The sequence below is a fragment of the Epargyreus clarus genome, unplaced genomic scaffold, assembly GCF_041222505.1.
Source record: "Epargyreus clarus isolate Ecla_fem2 unplaced genomic scaffold, WU_Ecla_fem_2.2 ptg000019l, whole genome shotgun sequence".
NCBI lineage: Eukaryota > Metazoa > Arthropoda > Insecta > Lepidoptera > Hesperiidae > Epargyreus > Epargyreus clarus.
This window is the reverse complement of record NW_027332227.1, coordinates 6,313,640-6,324,355: the sequence shown is the minus strand read 5'-3', so window position 1 is coordinate 6,324,355 and position 10,716 is coordinate 6,313,640.

Genomic DNA, 10,716 nt, shown 5'->3' with positions numbered 1-10,716 from the left:
ACGGACGTATTTTAAAAGAAGATAAATGTAGTGAAAAAAAATTGAAAAGTTCACCGGCAGGTAACATATCGTGAGATTACCGTAACTTACTCGTAGTTTTGCAACCAATGCAAATCGCGGCGAAACTCCCATTTGATGTCGGGCAAAGAGCTAGATGGGAATTTATTATGTCTTAAAACGTCTGGTGAATTATGATCTCCTGAAATATTTAATGCCATTCCAATGGGTATACTATCGAAGTATGGTCTTAAACACTGCCGTTCTGAAATGTAGATAGACGGAATTTAAAACATAATATTTTTTTTACTAAATTTATCATGTTTTTATCAGCTTATGAAAAACTGTAATTTTAAGTAACTGTTTTTAAATATAATGCCTATACTCTTTAAAAAAAATTTAACAAAAAAACATACAACCGACTTCTATGTCACTACAAAGTAAAAAATAATTGAAATAAATGTTGGTTTAGTACATATTTCTGAAGTCGGCGCTCAATATATTTCGTTGGATAACGATGTAAACAGCATGTCTAATATGAGGGTTCCTCTCATTTTCGCCAGAACCCATCGATGGATCCTAACCATATTTAAATGGGACCAACTTCCAGATTGTCTCCATACAATAAAAAAAGAATTATTAAAATCGGTTCACTAACTGCGATGTAATTCGTGTACATACATAGAAAAAAAAAGATACCGGCCGAATTGATAACCACCTCCTTTTTCAAGTCGGTTAAAAAATAACAATGTTATTATTCTATTAATACGTTTAAATATTAAGTAAAATACGTTCATATTGTTTAAATGCAACTTTATAGTAGTGTTACCCTGCGCGTTGGGTAGTGTCATCCATGAGTTATCACCAATTGATGTACCTACGGTGTGAAGCGAGAAGAATGTTTTTGTATGAAAATGTATACTCGAGTCATATAAGAATTCGCCAACTTTCCCAGAGCTTACTAATGTATCTTTATTCTGCTTTAAGTTGCCTATATTTTGCGAAATGTCCATAAAGTCTATATGAGGAGACAATCCTATTACATAATTTACGACTACCATTTACAATTAGCAAATTATTAAAGGTTCTTGTTCCATATCGACATCGACAAAACACTTACAAATAAAGAATAAAGATCTTAGGAGTTTAAAAGATATATAACATTATACCATCAGTTAAATCTGCCTTCCCGTGAATATTGTATGTAGGGTACTAAGACGTAAGACGCTTTGATATAGCATTTCTGAAACAATAATCACACCCTTGTAAACAAGACCGTAATCATCTTACAGTCCCTGTAATTTGTAATATAGGGACTGAATTTAAGATATGAATTATGTAGTTCATCAAAAATTTAATGTAGCCCTAGATACTGATATCTTTTGGTTAATACATTACTATCGTACTGCTTACCTACCTAGGTAAGCAGTACGTATGTAATAAGCGTAATAAAAATTAAAGAAAAAAATAGTAATGTATAATACATAGATGAGTAAGTATTACTCGCTTCTAACAAGAAAATATAACCTTTTGACAATTGTCACTGTAAATTATTTTCGTGTTTGAAAAATATTAAAAAAAAAATGTTTTTAGATCGTTTACGAATGAAACTATATTTCTTCGCCCTTTTACCTCGATTTCGTGTCTTAACTGCGCATGTCGGTATTATTCCGCGTAAATTACACCAGTAGGACTACCATGAGCTTACAAAAGTATTACTCGCTAGCGACTGCGTAAAATAAATGTATGAAAAATTGTACAGCGCCTCTGGTGGTTACTCGTAGAACTAAAATCCGTAGTGACGTAACTCGATACGTAAAAAACCTATCGAAATCAAATCGCTAGCGAATGTCATTATGATCTATTGCCATACAAATTCGGTCCCATGAGTCATTAATTTGACAGACGTTGTCAAGAAATACCGTAACGATAGTAGTTATGTTATTCACTAGCAAAATGACAATAGTTTTCTATTTACCATTTCTATAGTGGCGTTTCTATGCCAACTCATGGTAATGCTACAGGACAGCCATTAAACGGCTGACAAAATTGTCAGCTGTTTAAGTCATTTAATGGCTTTCTTGAGTGAGAGAGAGAGCGCGGTGAGATATCTATACTTATCTATGGTATAATAAGAAATTGTCGGAATATTTTCTATAAAAATATACTAACTTAAAATTACAGTTAAAAGGCAGAAATATATCGATATATGAGGTATAGTATGTTACTAGTGCAATTGAATTTCGAAGAGTTATGGGTAACTCTTTCTGGGAATAAAACCTATTTATTTAAACTACAAAATGATTTGATAAATTCCGTAATTTAGCATTCCGTAAGATAGCAACTAACCTTTAGTGATCGTAAATAATTTAACTTTCACTGTTATATCAAGAGATGATTAGTATCTAAAACACTTATTATATAACCAATGTAACAACAAAAAATCATTATCATAACAAACTCAAAGAATACTACTAATTAAAAACCTTTGCTAATTACTAATACTAGGCACTTGTTCCATTGAAATAATAATTATACATTAAATATAAGAGACTTATTTTAAGACTAGAATATATTAATTAAAGCATTTCATTAGAAGTAAAATTTTGTCAGTTTGTTGTGATGTAGACATTGACATATTGATATTAATAAAATTGCCTATACACGCATTTTTGAAATAATTATAAGAAATGTAACTGACTTAATACTGACTTAATGAGAAATATACTTGCATACTTTTACACAAATTTTCATTATCTACGCGTGTGGAGTTTTCGTCATGCGTTCGTTTTTCCTTTTCGTGTGGGGTGGAAAAGAAACGCTTCGTGAGTTATCACTCACGCTATACGGCTCTATAGGATTCCTTTATAAATTAAATTATTCTTAAGGGACACATTCCCGAGGCGTCCCAGCTTAGTCCTCAGGGGTAGTGGCGCATCTGAGGCCGACCTCAAGTAGGAATATCTAATCCTATCTGGGGTTGATTAGATATGTCCATGGGCGGCAACAGCCACTTTCCATCAGGTGGACTGCATGCTCGTCTGTTACTCCTATATTAAAAACCCCTTCCCTAATGCCATAAAAAGCTTATTATTCATAAAACTGTTTTGATTTCAAATTTTTCACATAATACGCTTTTGGTCATAAAAATCCTTCGCTTTTTAGCATCAAAGAGCTTCTAATTAAAAGCATTACAGAGCTTATACTGTAAATAGACCATTGGAATTTTTTTAACAAATCGACAAGTTTAAATTACTCAGTCTATTATTAAAAATAGTAGAATACTTAAAGTAAAACTGAAAATAGCCAATAGGAATAAAAAAGAATTTATTTTCTATTAAAATCTTGCACATTTTTTGTATTGGGCCCTCTTGCTGCTTCTTAAGGATCTTTTTTGTTACATAATATAAGTCCACGTATTGTAAGCGGTCACTGCTTGTCTATAACCAACCTTAGATAGAACTGGAGTTCTAACTGATTTCGACTAAAGAAGCTGTTACAGATTGATTATTAATTCCATGAGTTAATAAAGGGTGATGAAATGGTATAATTATTCAGGTATTTGTTATAGCTCACCACGCACCTAACCATGACCACCAAGTGCGCGTTTAGAGACGAAGCGAATAATATCAGTAAACATTCTACTGGAAAATATTCACGTTGAAATATTCCAAGTAAATAACTTAGGCACTAATAATAAAATAATAAATATTAACATAAAACGAAGTCAACACAACTTGGGAGTGGCGCAAATAGAATCTGATTTAACGAAACAGGTAAATGTTTCGCTCTTACAAACAAAACATTCGAATGTTAGTACGGTTATAAGTTAGTGTAAACTTGAACTGTAATAAAAGAAAATATTTTTATTACTTTTTGCCTTCTAATTTTAATTTATTGTATTTTAAATATTGGAATAAATGTGAGCGAGGGACTTTCAAGTTGTATATTCATTTTATATGAGCTTTTGACCGCGGCTTCGCTCGCGTTACGAAGTAATATTTTCATCCCCTATTTTATACTCTTGGGGGTAGAATTGATCAAAATCCATTCTTAGCGGATGCCTACGTCATAACATCTACCTGCATGCCAAATTTCAGCCCAATCCGTCCAGTGGTTTGGGTTGTGCGTTGATAGATCACTATTTCAGTTATTCACCTTTGAGTTATATACATTTAGATTGAGATAATAAGGTGACTATTACCATCCTTTTTCATTTATCTTGCGTCATTTAGCTTTTTCATTTTAGTGGGACCGAGAAAAAAGGGAAAATACCTCAACATAAAACCCCTACGTAAAACTCCACAAAGAACTGAGAAGGATTTCCATGAATACCCAGATCTAAGTACTAGATGAAATGAAGCTAAATAAAATATACACTAGCTATACACACCGACACTATAGTCACTATAGAAAATAATATTTTAATAATAGTATTAAATATAAAAAAAACGCAAATTAAATATTACAAGTTTATACAAGAAAATATATACTTACATAAACTTTTAATAGTTTCATGTCACTAAGATCTTCGAAATAGAAAATTGCCTAAATATATTTCAAAAGGCTCCGTCCACTTAAAGTAAGGTTGCGGTGATCGAAAATTGACCAAAATCATTACAAATTCAAGTAGAAGTACCAAGCTACGGGAACTAACGAATATTCAATATAAATACTCTTGGCTCTGGTCCAAGAAAGGCTGTTATAGAAATATTATGTAGGGATGGCGATTCTTTCCGAAAAATATCGATTCTTGAATCTATTCGAATCGAAGTGTAATGAATAGATTCACAAAAAAATCGACGCCCTAAAAACTTCGATCTTTTTAGCAAAAATGGACCAAGATAGTAAAAAAGGTCATTAGGACTAAACAAGCACTGAAATACGTATCCGTCAGCAGAAAATGTCTATGACATATTCAACGGATTTCGAAAAGATCGACTTTCGATTTTCTAGGATAAGAGCGATTCGCTGAACCGATCCATTACTGGAGATCGATTGAAATAATCGATTTTTTGGCCCAAAAGATCGATTCTTCGATTAATCAATCTCAGATCGCCATCCCTAGTATTATGACCAAGAAATGCTCCATCCGGGTATAAACCCTCGTTGGTTCACATTTAAAATTAGGAGTCATAACACTTTAAATTCCATTCTTCGAGCGACAGTTGCTAGCAAATACATTTTGATGGTCGTTACGGCATGGGATTATTTGAAGGAAGTTTTAAAAAGGATATTAGTTACTTTAAATTGAACTCTTCAACCGGCTCTATTTATGCATAGGATTAAATAACTAAGGTTCGTATTAATGTTATATTATTCATAAGTCAGCTTATTTGATCAACACTTAATCTAGTTAATTTTTTGCCTATAAAAATGAATATTTGACTCTAAAAATTCCATATTTGGTCGAGACGAAACGAGAGAGAGATAATGACTAGAATGATAATTATTAATAATAATGGGCGATAGGCGCTTAAATCGAAAAACATATTTAAGCGGATTTCTCAAATTTTATATTAATATCGATAATTTTTAATCAATCAATCAAATGTCGATAATTTTTAATCAATCAAAACAATTTGGATGACAACATCAAACAATATAAAGGTACCTAATACTATACAAAGTAAAACCGTGAAAATGTATAATTTTCAAATACATTCGCATAAATTGGCTCGATCCATCATTTCTAATCGAATATATCTGTAATGGACGGGAAAGAAAACGTCCATTTTATGGGTTCTATCTGTAGAGGAATCGGACTCAATTTCCACGAGGTAAAAAGAGTTGAAATAAATCATTACCTTTACGCCTTTCTTTGATTTATTCACGTCCCATGTGAGTGAGTGTCACACACACCCGCTAGAGATGTCGTTCCGTTATTTATCACTCTATTTTCCTTTAATATCGAACCATTTAGTAGCATTTGGCGAACAAAAAGTAACGTTTTTGGAAAGTTTATAAAAGGAAGGTAGGTTAGTAGGTATATGACGTTTGATTCTGGTGCCATTTTTGCAATGAAAAGATCGAGTATAGTACAGTTGTAGTGTCCTTTAAAAAGTTAGAAGGGAAGCAATGGTAGCCTAGCAAAATTAATTTTCGAGGTTAAACACAGATACAACCTCAGATTTTGAAATAATTAGATTTGTTCTATAAAATGTAAGTAGAGTCGTTTATATAATACTTGAAACGTGTTGTCAGTTAGTACTTATGACATGAAATAGTTTACCCGTTTTTTTTGCACCACTGGTAGAATATGTAAACATTTTTATTTTCAATAAAATTCAATAAGCTGGCAATTCTTAAATCCAGCAAACGTTATGTATGACAATTTAGATTTTCCTTTTCCCCAAAATATTTTCTCCTTTTAACACACGTCCTCGCAGACATCTTAATAGGTTTTCCCTGTTTCAAACAATTCCCTCCGGCTAACGATGTTTCAGAAGGGCGCACAGTTAAGCTGTTTTCTGCATGTGTTGCAAGATTCGCAAAATTTGCTCTTAGTTGTGAACCGAAATTCAAACATGCTTACAATATGGGTTCCCTAAATACAAATATAAGTATTTAATGTAAGGTAATTACCAAAAGCATGTTGTATCAACGAATTCAAGTATATCTAGGTATGCATAATTGTAACACAGACTCGGGCCGTACTTTTCAAAATATTGTACTGGCTTAATGAATGAAAGCTATTTTATAACAAAATTAAAATGTAAAAATTATAGCCAGTAAATTCACTAAAATATCCTGAAAGAATGAGAATGTACGGAAATAAAATGTGTGTTGTTTTAAGTGCGCGTTTTCCTTTAGTTGTCATATGTCATTACTCATTACTTCGCAGATTGTGTTATTTATAAGCGACACTATCGGATAATGTAAAAACAGGATGTATTTTTTGAACAAAAGTCACCCTGTTTTAATACACGGCTCATAAGGGCATATAAACTAGGGCTCTAGTCATAGTCTCACTGGATTCAAGTAAAAATTAATAAAGCATTCTCACAACTATTTCTATAAGGATTTTATGAGTACAATCCTAGATATACTGTTAATAAAATAATATAATATATTACAACCAAAAGCCATAATCTCCTTTATTTATTTTAATAAGATATCTCTTATCAGACTAAACTGTAACCAGGGCATTGTTAATTAAATCATAACCCCACAATTATGTTATAAAGATTTCATCCATGATAATGTGCTCGCGAACTGATTTACATACTAATAACTACACCGACTGATCAAATACGAATATTTGGATTATTTGGTACTAAAATATCACCGTAGTTACATATTAACTGGCGGTGATAGCTTAGTGGTTAAAACATAGCCTATCAATCCCAGGGTCCGAGGTACAAATGTCAGGCACGCACCTGTGATTTTTAAAAATTATGTGCGTATTATAAATTATTTGTCACTTGCTTTAACGGCACAGGAAAACATCGTGAGGAAATCTGCAAACCTGAACCGTGCCCAGCAGTGTGACACTGATGGGTTGATGATGATTACATAGCGTACAGGTTATATAACTCACACAGGAATATTTACAGTTTTATATTTAACTGTACTATATATTATCTCTACATCTTTTAGATAAAATGATAATGATAAACATATAAATAATGTTGTGTTCTTAAACATAATGAACATTTTAATTTCTATCTATATGTCAGTTCCAGAATAAAAAAGTGAGATTAACTACGGCCTATGTATTTAGTGTGGAAAACCTAAAGATTTTTATAGAAAAGCTTTCATCCCGCTTCACACTATGTAAGGGCCACAACATGACCTTACGGTCCCACTGCTGGGGAATGGGTTCAGTGTCAAAAGAGTCTACGTCATAATAAATAAGTGCGGATTGGACTCTACACATCTTTGAGAACACTTTAATTATTTTAGCACAATCACGTGTATATTTTTTTACAAGTTTTCCATGACGGTTAAAGCAAATGAGAATTATTTTTTTACAGACATCTAGCTTTTATCAGTTGGAACTACATCTAGAACCATGGCTATAAAGACAGACATTAGGTAAGAAATAACTAACGAGTCTCGTTAATGACATGAACATCAAAGAAGAAAAATAAAAAATAAAACACAATTCTTCTTTTCTTACGCTGAACAATATTTTATAATCACACGAACATAGATTAAAGGAGAATAAGCTGATACAATGGAGCTAGATAATAAAGATAACTGGAGGAATATTTTAAAACCAAAAAGTTCTACTGCCTAACTGGTTAAAAATACCTATTTCTACCTAATAACAGTAGTCTTAAGCGCTGTTGTATTCTAGGGTGTAGGATGTGGTAAAGGAAACATACTTTGATGAGTTGATGAGGCTTTCCAACCTATTCTTCGGTTTATCAACGCATCTATGGTGGACCGCAGGTAGGACTCTTATATTATCAAGGGTTGATTACAGATGTTCATAAACGACAATAAATAGCAACTTACCATCAAGTTAACTGTATGGTCTTTTACTACTTCTATATTATAAGCAAACCTAGAAACCTGGAAGGTGGTAGAACCCTTTGTGGTTCGACTCCGGCGGCACCACCGCCACACCTATTTCTACCTAATAACAGCAGTGTTAGGCGCTGCTGTGTTCCGGTTTGAAGGGTGTGGTAAGGGAGACAGACTTTTCCGAGGCTTTCCAGCTTAGTCCTCAGGGGTAGCGGCGCATCTGTGGCCGACCTCAGGTAGGAATATCTAATCCTATCTGAGGTTGATTACAGATGTCCATGGGCGGCAGTAGCCACTTACCATCAGGTGGACTGCATGCTCGTCTTCTACTCCTATATTATAAAAAAAAAAAAAACGATTAATCTACGTATGTATAATTTCATAGCAGTCAAAAGATCTGTGGCACATTATCGTAAAGCCTATCACATAGCTATTGTGTAAATTAATATTAATATGTAAATATATTTTATTCGAAGTATCTAATATGATACTTTTCAGCAAATTAATCAAGGCATAATTAATACGGTATTACGAATTTCAAGCGAACCTACGATTTATTAGAATTTGTTTCAGGTGTTCTGTATTTTCTATACTCTATAAATTCAGACATTTCTATTCCACATGATAAATTTGTAGCAAGATAAAATATTGACATTACTAGTCATGGCAGATGTGTTCCTAGTTTTACAACTATGATTGATATCAGGTGGGATCTTATCCGTTTTCTTCTTATGTTTATTATTGATGTGAAACATCTATAGCCGCACGTAAAACCGATTTCTGGCGTGGCGACGCATGGCGTGGCGGGGCGTCGCCACGCTATACGATGGTATATATATACAGTCTATATGCAGTAGTGTGTACGGTTTGGCGACGCGTCGCCATGCGCAATCGACTGTGCGAATCTCTCTATGACATATTTAGTTCCTATCACAATATGTTCTTTTCTGCATATTACTTTTACAAAATAATGTCGATGTTTCACATCTGCCAGGCGTCCCGTGACGGCTCACATTTTTTTCTTATGACTATGACTTAATAATGTGTAATTTGTATATAAGCTACATCCACTTGTAACAAGTGATAAACTTATATTTAAAACGTATCTTTTATATCTTTATTATATAATCGTCTATCAAGAACCACACGACTTGTGAAACATATGACAATTGAGTAAACAAACATTTTCATATTGTGTTACATCGAGGGCTATATATAGCCTTAAAATTCGCTGATAAAAGAAAATATATTTCGTGAAACAATACAGCAATTACTTTACTTGGTAAATTCTGAAAACCCCGGTAAAGGAAGTTCCTGTCACGCTGGCCCATATGCAGCTCTGTCCATACTCGTGTTACTCCTATCGTTTCATAAATACCTATCCAAGTTCCTGAGACGCAGGTTTATGCCCATATGCAGTCCTGTCCGCACACGTGTTAGTCGTATCGTTTCATACATACCTATCCAGTTATGTAACCTACACGCGGTGACACTGCAGTAGCAGATTAATTCACGCATGCAGGTAAGACACGCACGCGGACATGATCCTGCGTGACAATAAAAATGCTTTTAAGATGTCAGGTAAACACTTTCAGACAATTCGTCCTTTTTGTACTAAGAAAATAAATAACTAGGATTTTAGGACATTTTACACTGTTCTAGTATACCTATTTAATATTATTGAACTAAGTCGCACGATCTGTACATAAATAATGATGCATATGACATATGCATATAAATGAATTAATGGTCTTTATAACTTCTACTTACATACTATACTCGTAGTAAAATATATTATGATGTTATATTATAATGATAGTCGGACATTACCGCTTTATTACGATAGATAATCTTCTTTACCTACGTAGTGACGACTAAGTGTCAAAGTGTGACTATGAAATGTATTTGTATTGTCATGTCATGTATGTATGTATTTTTTTATAATATTAGAGTAGCAGCTGAGCCAGTAAGTGGCTGCTGCCGCCGATGGACACATAGGATCAAAACTAGAATTCTACCCGAGGTCGACCCCAGATACGCTACCCCTGCGGACTAAATGCCTCTCTACGACTCAAAAATAAACTTCAACTATTTTATAAACTGTAAAATAAGATTATTTCGTATTTTTCTCAGAAACCCCTTTCATTTGATACCGATATCACGGAGGTATTCAAAAATAAGTCGTCCGATACGTTAAGGTATCCACCATATTGGATTTAGAATGACGTCACTAATTATACATTGTCA